The 16,145-nt window shown below is 42.2% G+C and overlaps 1 protein-coding gene across 10 annotated transcripts in view; it reads left to right on the plus strand.

The window, feature by feature from the left end:
- The window catches only part of CACNA2D3 (calcium voltage-gated channel auxiliary subunit alpha2delta 3), a 960,286-nt gene that overhangs the window by 240,363 nt on the left and 703,778 nt on the right, over positions 1-16,145 (plus strand). The window contains exon 1 of one of the 10 annotated variants that reach the window (XM_032411513.1): positions 79-144. The exons of the other annotated variants lie outside the window; for them this stretch is intronic. The gene's annotated coding sequence lies outside the window, so the exon portion shown is untranslated. Of the gene's footprint in view, positions 1-78; positions 145-16,145 lie in introns of those variants that run through there. 10 annotated transcript variants of the gene reach the window in all.

Below are 16,145 nucleotides of genomic sequence, written 5' to 3' on the forward strand. Positions count from 1 at the left end.
CCTGAGCCGAAGGCAGACGCTTAACGACTGAGCCACCCAGGCGCCCGACAGCGTTGTTCTTGATCTTCCAACACCAGAGGGGTTTGTGTGTGTAGCTATATCTCCAGAGGGAGACACTACTGATTTCTTCACTACTGCTCTGAGGTATGAACGTACATAGATATCTGCTGTATGAAAACTTCTCTTCTTTTTTTTTCCTTTTAAATCATTAAAAGCTTTATTAAGTTTTATACCACTGTTAATTTTTTAGTTTTGACAAATGTGACACAGACTGATATAATGTTACATTAAAGGAAGTTGGGTGAAGGGTATGTGGGTACTCCCTATACAACTTTTCTGTAAATCTAGAATTTTTTCAAAATAAGTCTATTTAAGGAATACATTTTTATTAAAATGTCTTTTAGTTGTAAGGATGATATCTAACGTACTCTGAGCAGTAAACGACCCTGTCTTGATGAACAACTTCAGTGTGAACGTAAAACATAAAAAATAAATTTGGTTGGAAGAAAGCTCCTTCAACACTAGAGCGTCTTAATGAAAACAGTCATCAAATTGCCCACCTCACTAATTTTTCCAAAATCAGAATCAGAAGAGGATGTTCATTGCAGTATTGTTTACCAGAGTAAAAGATGTTTCCAGATAAGGGATTGGTTAAATAAATAATGGCCTTTCAATATCCTGGAATGCTATGCAGCAAGAACAATAATGGTGTGGAATATGGTTGACATTAATAATGTTCTTGATATCTGGAAAAGGTAAGTCATAAAGGAGTATGTGAATAAAATACCTAACTACATACAAATGAGGATAGAAAATGTTCTGGCAGGCTGCGTACCAAAATACAAATTGTTGTTTATAACTAGCATGTGGGTTATGAATGATTCTTGTTTATATTTTTGCTTATGTTAATTTACTACTTTACCTGCCATGAACATGTATTGGTTACTTAATAAGGACAAAAAATTAATTGCCCCCACCATCAGGACACAAATTTAAAAAGCAGTTATAGGTATGATTAATATCTTCTACCTCAAACAGTGAAAGTGACATGCCCATATGTAAACACTGCCCAAATTTTGTCCCTTAAATATAACCGTTAAGGTGCCTTTTGCTTGAAATACATCTTTTTTCCTTTGGCTTCTATTCTTATTCCTGAAAGCTCAAACCACAGTTCATCAAAACCCCATGTCATTTTTGCCAGTGATGTTTTATGTCACTAAATGATCTGAATCTGTAGTCTTTTTTTTAATGTATAGACTTGTCAAATCACTATGTTATACACCTGCACACAACAGAATCAGACTGGAGCAGTTGGCTTTCTGTAACTTTTATACACAGTGTATCCTACTTGGTGGAAGTGGTCAACTCCAAGCAGTTTGTTGGACAGATTCATCATAATGTCTAGGAAAAGAGCATTCATTCATTCATTCATTCATTTACTCAACTATTGAGTGAATTCATGTTATGTGCAGGATGCTGGACTAGAAATTATGGAATATAACACAACCCAGGAAGGGAGATGAGCATGCAGATAATTAATAAAGGAGAGTGATTATTGACCAAAAATTATTAAAAAAATACAGGGGCCAGAGAAACAATCCTCATATATTTGAGCAGTTGACTTTCAACAAGGCTGCCATGATCTTTCAATGGAGAAAAAATAGTCTTTTCAACAAACAGTGCTGGGACAATTGGATACCCACATTCAGAAGAATGGAGTTAGAACCTTGCCTCACGCTAAATGTAAAACCTGATTCAAAATGGATCAAAGACCTAAATGTAAGAGCTAAAACTATAACACTCTTAGAAGAAAACATAGGGCTAAATATTCATAACCTCAGATTCGTCAATGGGTTCTTAGATATGATACCAAAAGTATGGACAACAAAATAAAAAATAGATAAATTGAACTTCATTGTAATTAAAAACTTTGGTACTTCAAAGAACATCATGAAGAAAGTGAAAAGGCAGCCCATAGAATGAGAGTATATATTTGCAAATCATGTATCTTATAAAGGACTTATATCTAGAATATATAAAGAACTCTTATAACTCAATAATATAAAGACAAATAACCCATTAAAAATGGATAAAGGATCTGAATAGAAGTTTCTCCAAAGAAGATATGCAAAATGGCAAATAAATACACGAAAATGTTACATGAAATGATGCTCAAAATCTTTAGTCATCAGGAAAACATAAATCAAAAGCACAGGGAGATACAACTTCACACCCACGAGGATGACTATAACCAAAATGTCAGATAATAAGTGTTAATTAGGATATAAAGATATCAGAACACTCATACATTGCTGGTGGGAATGTAAAATGGTGCGGCTGCTGTGGGAAACAGTGTGGTGTTTCCTCAAAAAGTTAGGCATGGAGTTACCATATGACCCATTGATTCCACTCCTAGGTAAATACCCAAAAGAATTGAAAGAAGGAACTCAAATAGATATTTGTACACCAATGTTCATAAAAGGATTACTCACAATTGCCAAAAGGTGAAAACAACCAAATGTTCATCAACAGATGAATGGATAAAATGTGGCAAATACATACAATGGAATATTATTTAACCTTAAAAAGGAATGAAGTTTTGACACCTGCTACAATGTGGGTGAAGCTTGAAAACAGTCTGCTGAGTCAAATAAGCCAGATATAGAAGGACAAATACTGCATGATTTCACTTATATGAAGTACCTGGTAAAAGCCAATTCATAGAGATTGAAAGTGGAGTAGAGTTTCTTGGGGAATGGGGGAGGTGGGAGTGGGGCTTTATTGTTTGATGGGTACAGAGTTTCAGTTTGGGATGATAAAAAAGTTCTGGAGATGGATAGTTCTGGATGATGATCGCACAACATTATGAATGTACTTACTGCCACTGAATGGTACACTTAAAAATGGTTGAAATGAGGGGCTGCTGGGTGGTTCAGTCGGTTGGGCAGCCGACTCTTGATTTTGGCTCAGGTCATGATCTCAGGGCTGTGAGATCAGGCCCTGAGTCGGACTCCACACTGGGCGTGGAGCCTGCTTGAGATGCTCTCTCTCCCTCTGCCCACTCCCTGCCCCACACACACCTCTCCCTCTCTAAAAAAGAAAAGTGGCTGAAGTGATAAATTTTATGTTAAGTTTATTCTACTACTACTACTACTACACACACACACACAAAGAATAACCTATAAAATCACCTCTTAAGGTATGAGAGGAATCTTGAGTTTTCCAAGACAAATTTTTGTCCCAAATTCTCTCACTTTATGGTTAATTTATTAGTGATTACAAGAATTTGTGTTGTTATTCTATTTTCTAACAAAAAGTGAATTCCTGTTATTATTAATGTGCTAATATTAAATTTTGTAATGCACTCAATGTATTAGTTTGTAACAAATGAGGCTTGGAATGATCAGATATCCATTTATAAAATAAATGAACCTCAACCTTCACATATTTTACAAAAATTAAATAAAAATGGATCATAGATCTAAGTGTAAAGTGTAAAACTATAAAACTTTCAGAAGAAAACAGAGGAGGAAAACTTTGTAACTGTGGATTAAGCACAAAGGTGTTACACATGACACTGAAACATCCATAAAAAAAAAAGAAATTGGAATTCATCAAAATTCAAAACTTTTTCTCTGTGAAAGTCACCATTAAGAAAGTGAAAAGACAAACCACAGATTGGGAGAAAATATTTGCAATTCATGTGTATGACAGAAAACTTGTATCTAGAATATATAAAGAACTCTCAAAACTCAAGAATGAGAAAAAAAAAAACCCAGTAAAATTAGGCGTGATTTGAACAGACATTTCATCAGAGGAGCTATATAGATGGCAAATAAGCATATGAAAAGGTGCTTAACATCATCAGTCATTGGAGAAATGCAAGTTAGTAACACAGAGAGCTATTACTCCATACCTATGAGAAGGACTGATATTCTCTCCCTTCACCCCCAAAGCCAAAACAGCAAACCCTGGGGCACCTGGGTGGCTCAGTCGGTTAAGCGTCTGCCTTTGGCTCAGGTCATGAACTCAGGGTCCTGGGATCAAGCCCCGCATTGGGCTTCCTGCTATGTGGGGAGTCTGCTTCTCTCTCTTTCTCTCTCTCTCTCTCTCTCTCCCTCCCTCTCCCCCTCCCCACTGCTCATTCTCTCTCTCTCAAATAAATAAATAAAATCTTAAAAAACAATAGCCAATGCTGATAACACAAATGTTGGAGAGGATGCAGAGCAAATGGGACTGACAAACATTGCTGGTGGGACTGTGAAATGGTGTGATCACTTTGGAAGACAGTGTGGCAGTTTCTTATAAGTCGGGCATACGCCTGCCTTCCGACCTAGCCATTCTACTCCTAGGCATTTACTCAAGAGAAACAAAAACTTATGTTCACATAAATACCTGTACCTGAGTGGTCATAGCAGCTTTATTATTATTTATTATTCATAATAGCCCCAAACCCTACAAGGGTGGTGAGGACTGTGATGAGTTGGAAGAGTCAGGGTCCCCAAGGGCGCATGGTCACAGGGCAGGCTTCATCTAGCAGGGTGCAAGGAGCCTTGTGTGGAGGGAGTGGTGCCCCAGGGTAGACCTGACTTGTAGGAGACAGCTAGGTGATGGAGGGTTTGGTGCATGAACTTTCCAGTTGTAGTGGGCTCTGTAGGGCTGCTGCCCCCAGGTTCAAGGAATTCCTAGGCTTTGGAAGAAGAGGAAGGAGTGGAGTGTGGCTGGTGCACCAGTGCAAGATGGTGTGATGATAGATGAAGGAGAGGTTGGTGGGGTTCAGGGGGAGGACGTCTCCCAGACTGCCTCTCTGCAGCCTCAGAGGGGCGTGTATTCTCAGGTGCGAATTCCAGGGGCCCAAAGGAGGCAGGACTGGACACGCACGGCCGGGAGGACCCTGGGGATGTGCCTGAGGCACTGAGGCAGAGACAGGGGTGTGAATTGGACTTGGCTTGGCTGGAATGGTTTAAAGTGAACACATCTCAGCAAAATCCAGGGGGAAGGTCAACCAAACCTTTTCCAGAAGATTGCTTTGGCTTCCTTCCTTTCCCTCCCCTTCTTTCTCGGTAGTTTCTCAGGAAGGTATAGTCCGTCTTGTTGCTTTCTCTTTTCTTGCCCTCAGCCCCCGTTGCACAGACTCAGGTCTGTTGGAGAGGGGAGTCTTACTAACATAAGATGGATGGGTTTGGCCACAGGGCGTTCTGCATTTCCCAGGATAACATTTGTCTTTATTTTAAATCATCAAAACAGCATTTAAGGGAGAACAGGGATCTGTGCATGCTTTTATTCACCGTGTTTTCCAATTGCTGGCATTATTCTCTAATAACAGGATGTGTACATGATATGATGTCGAGGCCACTGGGCTTCAGAGCAGTCATTAGCTTTCCCTCAAAAATAAAAAGAGAGGCTGCCGTTTGAATAATGATCCCTGGTTGTTTTCTTTGTACATGGGCCATTTCCTTAATTAGGTTTCAAGCTTCATCTCTCTTGTTTTTAACTAAAAAGCCAAGTGAGAGAGAGACAAATTGCATTGTGGGGGAAAAAGACAGGAGTGCATTTCATGCACAGTAAGGGACAAATGAGTAAACCGGGAGCTCAGCGGACATCCCAGCAGTCACCCCAGTGGTCACACTGACTTGGGCAGAGCTGGGCTTGCGTCTGGGCTCGATTCAGCATTTTTTGAGGTTGGGGGACCTTTGTGCACATGCCAGGGAATACCTCCCCTACTTCCTATCTAGAGTTTGTGATCCAAGTCCCAGAATTTGTGTTGAGGGTCACCTTTTTTTCCTTCGCTCTGCCTTGAAACGACCTTGAGAGTGTATCTCAAAGATGATCGCTTTAGGAGTTGGGACAGCCTGGGTTCAAATCCTGCCCTACTGTGAACCAGCTCTGTGACTTGGAGGAAGTTATGGAGTTCCTGGTAGCCCCAGGTAGAATGGGGTGATGATAGCCACTTCACAGGGTTGTTCTGGGATTAAACTACTGACTTCTTACGGGAAGCACTTAGAAGGCACATGGGGCAGTTAAGCTCAGGGCTGCTGCAGCTGCTTACTTATTATTGCTATTATTATTAGCCCCTGCAAGAGTCGTAGTGGAGGCTTTAGGACAGATGCAGATTGCTATTTCATCACCCTATCGGCAGTGAGGGGAAGGGAGTCGGCATGTTGGAGCTGCAAATTACAGAGAACATTGACAACCTCATTTATTTTCCCCCAGAGTGTTGTGTTTTCTCACCTGTTGTTTTTAACTTCTGAGCTCCCTGAGATGCCGAAGATGCTGTCATATTTTGAGTCCGTTATATATGGTAGGAGATAACTTTGAAGTTAGACTGGGACCTTGATTCATAAGTTCTATCTTCTCAAATCAGGGTACTTTGCATATTAATGTAGAATTTTTTTTTTTTTTTAAGCTGGACAAATGGCAGCACCACTAAACAGTGTTCCTGATCTGTGTAGGCAGGAATTCCTCTTTATTCCCTCAGTGAGCCTCCCCTCTCCTTTCCCGCAGTTCCACACATGGGGAATAGGGAGATGAAATCCACAGTCTCTTTCCTTTAGAACTCAGATTGGGGTCCATGGACCGATAGCATCGGCATTGCCTGGGGTACTGGTTAGAAATGCAACATCTCCAGCCCCACCTTCTATCTGAATCAGAACCCCCATTTTAACCAAACCCTGTGGGAGATTCATGTGCATATAAAAATGTGTCAAATGCTGTGATATCTTGCTCTCATTGGGAAGATGGACCAGTGAGTCAAAATATAAATACCGGTGAGGGAGACTAAAGTCTGGTCCTGGGGGATGAGGGGACTTGCTACAGGTAGCGACCCCTGATCAGGGTGTTGACTGAGGAATAGGAGTTGGGTGGGAGAGGGTGGGATGAGGGCAAATAGAGGAGGGAGGGGCCTCTAAAAGAAAAAAAATTGGGTGTACAAAGCCAGTGATGGCAAGATCGTGGGACCTGGCAATACTTTTCTCAGTTTGGTATTTATCATTCCCTGGATCCTTTTCAGCACTCACACAGGGCATATGTCTGGGTCATGGGAGATAATTTTTGAACAATGCAGAAGTGCTTTGATTCTCTGGGACTAAGAAGGGAAGAGTATGGGTAGACTTTGGAGTCCTCCATCTCCTCTGGATCCAGACTCTGCCACTTGTGGGAAGAAACTTGGGCCAATTAGTAGCCTTTGCAAGTCTTTGAGTCTTCATTTGTGACATGTAGCTTTGGATACTTCATTGGTTTGTTGGGAAAACTTGGTTTGTAATGAGAATCATGAAATTTATGTTTCTTGACCTTCAGATATGTGGTTCCTATATTTAAGTCAGTGCTTTATAGCCTATCTGAAACATAATAAAGGTGGGGAGGGGGGCACAGGGTCATGCACTGGTTCTCCTGGTCTAGGGCTGTGGAGAGCTACCCTCCATTCATTCCATTTGCAAGGAGAGTATTTGCCCAAGTAAGTACCTTACGATGAGTGCTTCTTCAACTAATGTGTACATCATGTTATCAGAGCTCATTTTCACTTCCTGTTTTTGGTTGATGTTCCAGTTTTCCCTTTTGCTTTCCTTTTTGTGGTTAACCTAATGTAGCCCACCACCATTTTTAATAAAAGATGAATGGGTTAAAGGAAGCATGGTGATAACAAGACCATGGAACAGATCAAAAAGCATTCAATTAACTCGAGAGTCCACAGAACGCAGAATGAATGCAAGAAAAGGCAGATAAATTCAGGGCTCGTTTATTAAGTACAATTCACCTTGAATTCAGAAAAGAGAACTTCTTCAGTAAAGGATAAGTGACAAGATTTGAAAAGAGTCCCCCAGGGAAAGAGGATTAACAAAGGAGACATTATACAATGAAATAGAAGTGAATTAACGAATTGATTTTTTGTAAGGGTTAGAAGATACAAGATTTATTTGGAAGATAAATATTTGGTAATTGAAACCTGTAAGTGTTTTGTTGCTGGTTTTTACCCAGGGAAGATTTCCCCACAGTGAAAATCTTATGGCTGATGAGCATGGAGTGGTGTAGATCCTATAAAAAGGATGCTGGACTCTCTCTCTCTCTCTCAGCATTCGTCTCTGTATGCTCCGGATACATTTTTTTTTCTCTTTTAGTAATTCAGAGGATTTCCCCTCTAATCAAAGGAGTTAGTTTAAAACTTACTGAGAATAATTTGGAACCAGAAACTTAAATCATATTTTTAACAGAGGAAGTTCTTTTACTAAGGGCTTTGTATTAGATTTTTGTTCCTTTCTCCCTGCACTTCACCTGAATTCCATGAAAGCATTTCTGTGGGTTTCAGAGGAGCGTCCTGAGACCCATCTTGCCTGTTGACAGTAGAACATGGCAGTTTACCTGATGGAGGTTTTATAGGATGTGATGCCCTGTCGCCAGGTGATGGACTTGATATAGGAGATGCCACCGGCAATCTGTGCCACGTGGCCCATTCTCTGAAACGGCCCTTGCGTGCCTTCCTGTCTCTGACCCTTCCACAGAATGTTGGGTTGGATTGCTTGACTCATTAATTCACAAAGGATTATTGATTTTCTGATGATCTATAGCTTCTTTGCCTTCAGGATATAGGCTGTGCTGCAGACAGAGAGGGGGTGGAGGTTGTTTGGAGGTTGTTAGAAGACAAAAGTGACTGTGTGCACCAGCCCCTGACTTCATTCCAATCGCCTACCATTATTCTTTATTCATGCCTCTTTCCCCTTCGTTCTGTTAATGGAAGAAATGCACCTCTGATTGCATATTTGGCTTTTGACTATGCTGATTACTGGGTACCAGTGTTACCAATCTCGTTATTGTTACCAGTTCTTATTTTTGATGGTCAAATGGGTTAATTGGTCTCTTTAAAGTAAGTTGTAATTATTTATGTTCAGAGATAGGAAAAGGGAAAAGAAGACATATTTTAAAAATATACAGATTATAATTATAGATCTAATAATCGATGCAGACATTATACAGATATAATAATTTTTATAGGAAATTACTACATATTATAGTGGCCCCTCCCCCGCCCCCATACACAGCTTCACTTTCTGTGGTTTCAATTACCCCTGGTCAACCACAGTTCGGGAGGAGTTACTCCTCCTTCTGACATTTTGTCAGAAGGTCAGTAGTAGCCTAACGCTATGTCACGATGCCTACGTCATTCCCCTCACTGCATCTCATCATGTAGGCATTTTATCTCACATCATCACAAGAAGGGCGAGTGCAGCACAAGACGATATTTTGAGAGAGACCACACTCACATAACTTTTGTTATAGTATGTTATGATTATTCTGTTATTATTTTGTTATTTTTTTCCTATGCCTAACTTATACATTAAAGTTTATCATAGGTGTGTATGTATAGGGAAAAAAAGATGGTATATAGTATATATAGAGTCTGATACTATCTGTGGTTTGGTTTCAGGCATCCCCTGAGACTGTTATATTAAAATTGCAAAGGTACTGCATATACTAGCTAAGGATTTGCAAACAAAACTTGGTCACTGTACCAATTGAAATAATCCTAACTTCCTTTACTTGTTCTAGTTTTCTTTGTTCCCAAAATGTATCCCTCTTTACCCCGTGAAACGCAGCGTGCGTATGTACACAGATGGACACCCACAGACACGTACATTCCAGGTTTTGGGGAGAAGGGAAGAGAAGATTGATTCCCGTGGAACTGTATCCCTTGGATCAAACCATGTTTGGAAAAAATGAGTCATTTGACTCAGGCAGACATATGTCTCCCACCTGACCATTGTTTAAGATTCCTTTTGTAGATTTGATGTACATTACAGAATATGTAATTTAAGGGAAGAGAAGAAAATACTTTCCTAAACTTGAACTGCAGAAGCCTTGGAACAAATCTGCACACAACTTCAGCAGTTCTTGTCTTACATTGTCACTGTTTTGATTCCTGATCTATCATGTACAGGTTAGCATTGGCGTCTGACTGCACAAGCTCAGATTTCCTGAAAGCCCTTAGTGTTCTAGTCAGTTTTATACTAAACCTCTCTACTTGAACAGCACATTCTCCTCTCACCGGTAAAATCTTTCAGTCAAGGCTTCTAGCCTTATAATTTCTCTGCCAAGAACAGTTCCAGCATCTCCCAGGTGCAGTAAAATTGATGAACGGCCCCCAGAAAGTTAAATCTCCATACGAGAGCTAAGGAATGGAGATATGGAAGTGGTTGGCATGGTTCTAGGAGTCTGTTTTAAAAACAACTTTTGCTTGTGGAGAGGATTCACCACCATGTCTCTCCAATGTTGGGAAGGTGGCGTTTTCAGCAGAATGTGCTTCTCAGAACATTACTGAACTTCCATGGAGAAAATGCTGAAGAGCCTCGAGTACAGAATGGAAATAGCACTTGGTAGATCTTCTAATTCTCCATTTTGAGTTTAGTTTTTCCGGGCTGTTCCCCAAGAGCATCACTCCAGCTGAGCATGCACTCTTCATCCACATACATACTCTCCCACACACCAGGACCTTCTAATAATTGCAAATGCTTAAAATGAAACTGCCTTTCATAAAGTCTAATGAGCTATGAGGAAACTGTGTCCATGTACCAGTGAGTATCAGGGTGGATGGCCTTTTCTGGCTGATCTCCATGACCTCATCCTATCCTGTCTGTCCTCTCTTCCTTCATCCATTTCCCTCGTCTTCCTCCTCATCCAGTTGTACATAGAGGCGTTTGCTTGGGCTTGGTCCTGGGATCCCTCTCTTGCTCTCCTCTCCTTTGCCTCCTGCCTTTTGTTACTGTGAGTGAGCTCATTCATTCCCAGTGCTGTCTTTGTTCATGGTCCCCCTAGCTTAGGATGTGGGCACATGCCATTCTCTTTGCTTGCCTCTTTAGTTCCTCCTTTCCTCTCAACTCATTCCTTAGCTCTCCATTCTAACAGTGGTTCTTCAGAGAAGCCTTTTCTCTCAGTCTCATTTGGGTCTCCCTTGTTGGGTGCTGGTTGTTGCAGTATATAATGACACATGTGCTCTATGTTTTTATCTGATTAATATCTTCCCAGTAGACTCTTAGCTCTGTGAGGGAGGGAAAGTATATTGCTTCTGCTCTTTAGAGTAGTCCCACCATTTAGCACAGTATCTGGCACATAGTATTTCCTAAATGTTTAAGACAATGAGTAGTTGACTTCGTTCAATAGTCTTTCCTGACAATGTCACGATCTGGTTGAAAGCATTGGTTTTCTTCTAATGATACTTGATTTCCTAATGGATGCTGCTTTGTTGGCTTGTTTCCTGTGAAGAAATTGATTCAGAAGTCCTTATTCTACTAAAGAATTGCCTGTATGAAATTTCTTATTGGGGGCCATCTTCAAAACCCTGGTTTTCATGGCAGTGTGTTCACATATATGCAACTGTGCTTGCTATGAAATGTATTCCTGAGTCTGTACAATTTGGTGGCTCTTCCGAGGCTTCACATTAGGATGTCCACACCCAGGGTCTTGGCTCCTGGACCCTCAGGAGGCCTAGCTCAGAGGACATCCTCAGCTGTTGTTAGCTGCTAGCATGATTGAGTAGGTGGTTGACTTGGGGTGAAAAGTCAGCTCATCTGCTGTCAGCCTCATCAGTGACTTCGGGTTCTCTACTCCAGGAATCCAGGCACTCCTGGTCTTTTTTTCCACTGTTCATGGTCCTCATCCTAAGAGCCTGTCTGAGGGCAGTTCCCTCCAAGAAGCCTTGACCTAATAGCTCACCTGTTTTCTGGTGGGCCTGCCCTATGCCCACACGGGGCCATAACATGTGGTGAGACCAGCAGCTGCCCCAGAGCTAGTCCTGTCCCAGGGGCCGTAAGGTGCTGACGGGGTAGAACAGAGAAGACAGTGCTGCACTGGGCCCTACAGCAGTCATACCAGCCCCAAGAGGTATAGTCAGAAGATGTAGGCTGCAAGTTTGAGGAGGAACAGGGACAAACAGGGTGGCAAGAGGAGTCTAGAATCCATTGTTCCCTGAGGGATCTTGGGGAGTGTATTTACCCTGAAAAAACAGATGACATAGGCAGCAGATGGTGCCAAGCACTGCTTTAAACACTGTATATAAAGAAACCCCTGTCATGGTCATAACAACCCCAAGAGGTCATTGCTATTATTAACCCCCACTTTTCAGATGAGACTGAAGCGGGGGATAGCCGTGACATCTTCTCCAAGGGCCCATGGGGAGGAAGTGGAGAGGAAGTGGTGGAGTTCTGATTCCCATCCTGGCAGCCCATAGTCCTACCCCTATGCCATATGGCCTCCCCATCTATCTTAGCATATGGCAAGGCAGGATGAGACTTGGTTTGTAGGACCAGTTGGCACAACTGGGTTCTAAGGGCAGCAGTACAGAGAGGCAGAGAGAGTTCAAGTTGAGTATGTTTTCTGTTGCTCAGCACTACCCTAGAGCGAGGCAGCAGGAGGCTCCTTGGAAGGGTCCGGGGGCCCCTTGTCCAGATGTATTGGACAGAAGCTCAGCTTTTGGAGGGAGATTGGGCTTGATGGTCATCAGGATTTGTGTTCTGTGCATTCAGTATTGAAAACAATTCTCTAACCCAAGCCTTAGCAACATCTGCACAGGGACATATTTGTCTGGATAATTCTTTGTTGTGGGGACTGTCCTGTGCTTTGTAGGATGTTCAGCAGCATAGCTAGTCTGTACCCACTGGATGCCAGGAGCAGCTTCCTCCCACAACCTCCTTTCGGTTGTGAAAACCCAAAGTGTCTCCAGACACGGATGTTCCTGGGGGGCAAAATGGCCTCCAGTTGAGAACCACTGTTCCTGCTCTAACTGAAACTCTCCTCTTTTGTGAGAGGCCCGTGTTTTATTATTTTTTGACCACATCCACCCCAAGGGTCCCAGTGTAATCCAGTGAGACCCTTGAACACTCCCCTTCTTTATTTTGGTAGTTCCAAGGATGAACAATTTTGTACTTGAGCTTCCTGGAGGAATAATTAGAAGATACATCCTGTTGTCATCTACAGAATGATCTCATTTTGATTAGAAAGAAATAGTTATAATTTATACATTAAAAAAATCTGTGAGGATATAAACCACAGGGTAAACCATGGTATTTTGGGAAAGTGGGATTAAGGGTTTTCTTTTTGTTTTTGTTTTCTGTTTGCTTGTATCTACCTTCTGATAGTTCTTCCTACAGTGAGAACATTTTGCTTTTATAATAAGAAAAATTCGCATTTTACCTTAGGAGAGTGATTGGGGGAGGTCAGAACTTGGGCTCTCTGGCCTTGAATCCACCTTTAGCTTTCTATTTTTCACCACCTCAGACCTTGCTTCTTCCTATTTGAAAAGCAGCATCATATAACAAATTTAGAAAACTGGAAAAATTGTACCCCAGTTCTGCCACCATACCCCAGCCAGGTCTAAGAATTTTGTTGTGGCCCCGCCCACTCTGTTTTGCTTTGGGTTTTGGCATGGCTTTAGTTATAAACAATAACGCACTTCCCTTAGCATTATTTTATGAGCAGATTTCTATGATAGCAGACAATGGGTGAAATATTTTTTGACACGGGCATCTAGTAGCTGTGGAGAAAGGCTGGGTTTGTTCAGTGGGTTGTTTAATTCATGTCTCGAGTGTAACCTTCTGAGTTAGTCATATTTCTCTTTGCATGTTATGAGGCATTTATTATACTTTTATGTCAGTGATTACTAAATTTCTTTGAACTTGACACTTTATATATTTTTAATCACACAAATAATACATGAATGTATGGTCTTTGTGAAGAATTCCAATAACCTAGTAGTATGTAGGAAAGAAAATGATCGTGCCCATCAATTCTGCTCTAACACCATGGCCTGAGATAAATATTGTTTCCAATTTAGTGTTTACTCTTCCCCGATCCATTTGAGAAATCATCATGTATTGACAGAGCACCCAGAGAAACTCATAAACTATAATCTTCACTTACCTAGACAGCAGAGCCATCTGGGAGAATTAATTATTGCAGGAAATGTCCACAATTTGATGTATATGTTTAATATAGAGAAATCGTACATTGGATAATGAATGTGTGCTAATGACCAGACGGTCCATATGACAGAGACTAGCAGCCAACAGGTAGATGCCCTTCACTGTTCGTACCTCGGCTGACTTTTTCTGGGACCTCTTGCTGTTCTTGGGGAGTGTGTGGGGGTGCTAAACCATGTCCATGCCTTGGAGAGAGTGCAGGGGATTCTGAACTTAGGTGGGAAAAAGAGACATCTTTTATTCTCACTAACCTCGAACCGAAATGTACGCCTTTATCTTAGAAATGTAGGTAACAAGTCATAGTGGTGCCTGTGACTTTGTCGCTGGCAGAAATCACAGATATTTTCATATCATACTGTAGTCGATGCAGATGGCTGCTTGCTGTTGGCACTCAATCCTTGGCACCAGGGGTATGGTGGCTACACACTCAGTACTAGATCTTGTCATTCAATGCACCCATGAAGAAACACCGACGTTACCGCATCGCAAATTTATGTTGTAAACATTTTGAAAACTGAATTTCAGTATAATTGGTTTCCCTCCTGTGTGTTTTCTTTTTTTCATTGAAAAGTATCATTCCGGGACATCTGGGTGGCTCAGTTGGTTAAGCGTCTGCCTTCGGCTCAGGTCATGGTCCCAGGGTCCTGGGATCGAGCCCCGCGTCAGGCTCCCTGCTCATCGGGGAACCTGCTGCTCCCTCTCCCTCTGCCCCTTCCTCCCCCCGCTTTCTCTCTCTCTCTGTCTCTCTCAATTAAATAAATAAAAACCTTTAAAAAAAATGTATCATTCTGAGAAAGGGTCAGTGGGATTCACCAGATGCCAGAGCAGCCACTCCCCCAAATCCCCATCTTAAAGGCACATCATAGCATGATGATAAGAATAAGGTGGATGTGTTGGTTAATTTCCTTATAGTTTCCTAAATACATCTTAGGAGAAAAAATATTGGTAGCATAGTGATTGTGTGTGTGTGTGTGTGTGAGAGAGAGAGAGAGAGAGAGAGAGAAACGGAAACCTTAGTTAACATTCCCTAGGACTCTACGATTCTTCAAACCACCACAGAAAAAACCCTATTTTGGGAGTAATGTGTGGGCTTCTCTCCGCCTGTCTAGATTCCTCAGTTTCAGGGCCTTATTTCCATGCCTAGCAACCCCGAATGCCCGAGGAATCCAGTGCTTCTGGCTGTAAGTGGGGGGTTTCTCAGGGAAGTCAGCCTCAGGTGACCCAAATGGTGAGGAGGACCCTGGCTCTGTCCGCACTGGCTGGGACGCTGGGAAGGCAGGAGGTGGACATCTGTCCCTTACTGGCCTGGGCTGGCGTTGCCCTCTTGGTGCCTCCCACTCATATTACAGTAAAGATCGTAGCAGTGCCGGCTTCAGGAGTTAGTGGTAGATGCCAGGAAACCATCCGCACCCTCCAGCACATCTCAGCTGCAAATGTCGGAGATGGGGATCCTTGTTATTCTGTCTCAGTCTCCTCATGTGAAGATGTATGAGGAAGATGTTTAGACACAGTTTGTGTCTGGGTCCCAGAGTGTTCAAAGAAACAGACTCAGCAGCAGATTTCACACGAAAACATAGATTGCTGGCACTTCTTAACAAATGGAAGATTGGGTACTCACAGGGTGCCCCTCACCCCACAAAGATCAGCAGCAGCGGAAAAGTAACGGCCAGTTAAGGATGGGACAGAAGCTCTGCTCTTTGCCAAAGGCTCCAGCCTGGCTTCATTCCCTCACCTGGTACGACCTGTCTAGCCTCTGGAAGCGTTTGAGTTAGTGGCTTCTGAAATGGATTGTTTCTAAGTTCCTGTCAGATTCTAACATTGTGAGCTTAAAGATCTTGGGGAGAAGTGCTCTGTGCTGGGCTTGGTGAAGTATGTCAGAAAATCCCTGGATTCTGAAGTGAGGGACAGCGGAACTCCTAGAAGGCTCTGATTCTGTTTTGCATCTCAGCATCAGGGCGGCTCTGCTGTAACAACTTCATTTTTCGACACTGTTTATAGTGGATAAAATGAGGGTGTCACCTGCTGGAAATTCCTGCAGCTCCTGTGGGCACACATGAGGCAAGGGGATGTTTGCATGGAGGTTGCCGATGCTGTGGGACCATTTCCTCTTAGCCTCTGATGTCAGCAGTCAGGAACAGAATCTCCCCAACCTTTGTACAGGGAGACTGAGTTTTCAGCTCTTCC

Source organism: Phoca vitulina, unplaced genomic scaffold, assembly GCF_004348235.1.
Source record: "Phoca vitulina isolate PV1807 unplaced genomic scaffold, GSC_HSeal_1.0 scaffold13, whole genome shotgun sequence".
NCBI classification, from domain to species: domain Eukaryota; kingdom Metazoa; phylum Chordata; class Mammalia; order Carnivora; family Phocidae; genus Phoca; species Phoca vitulina.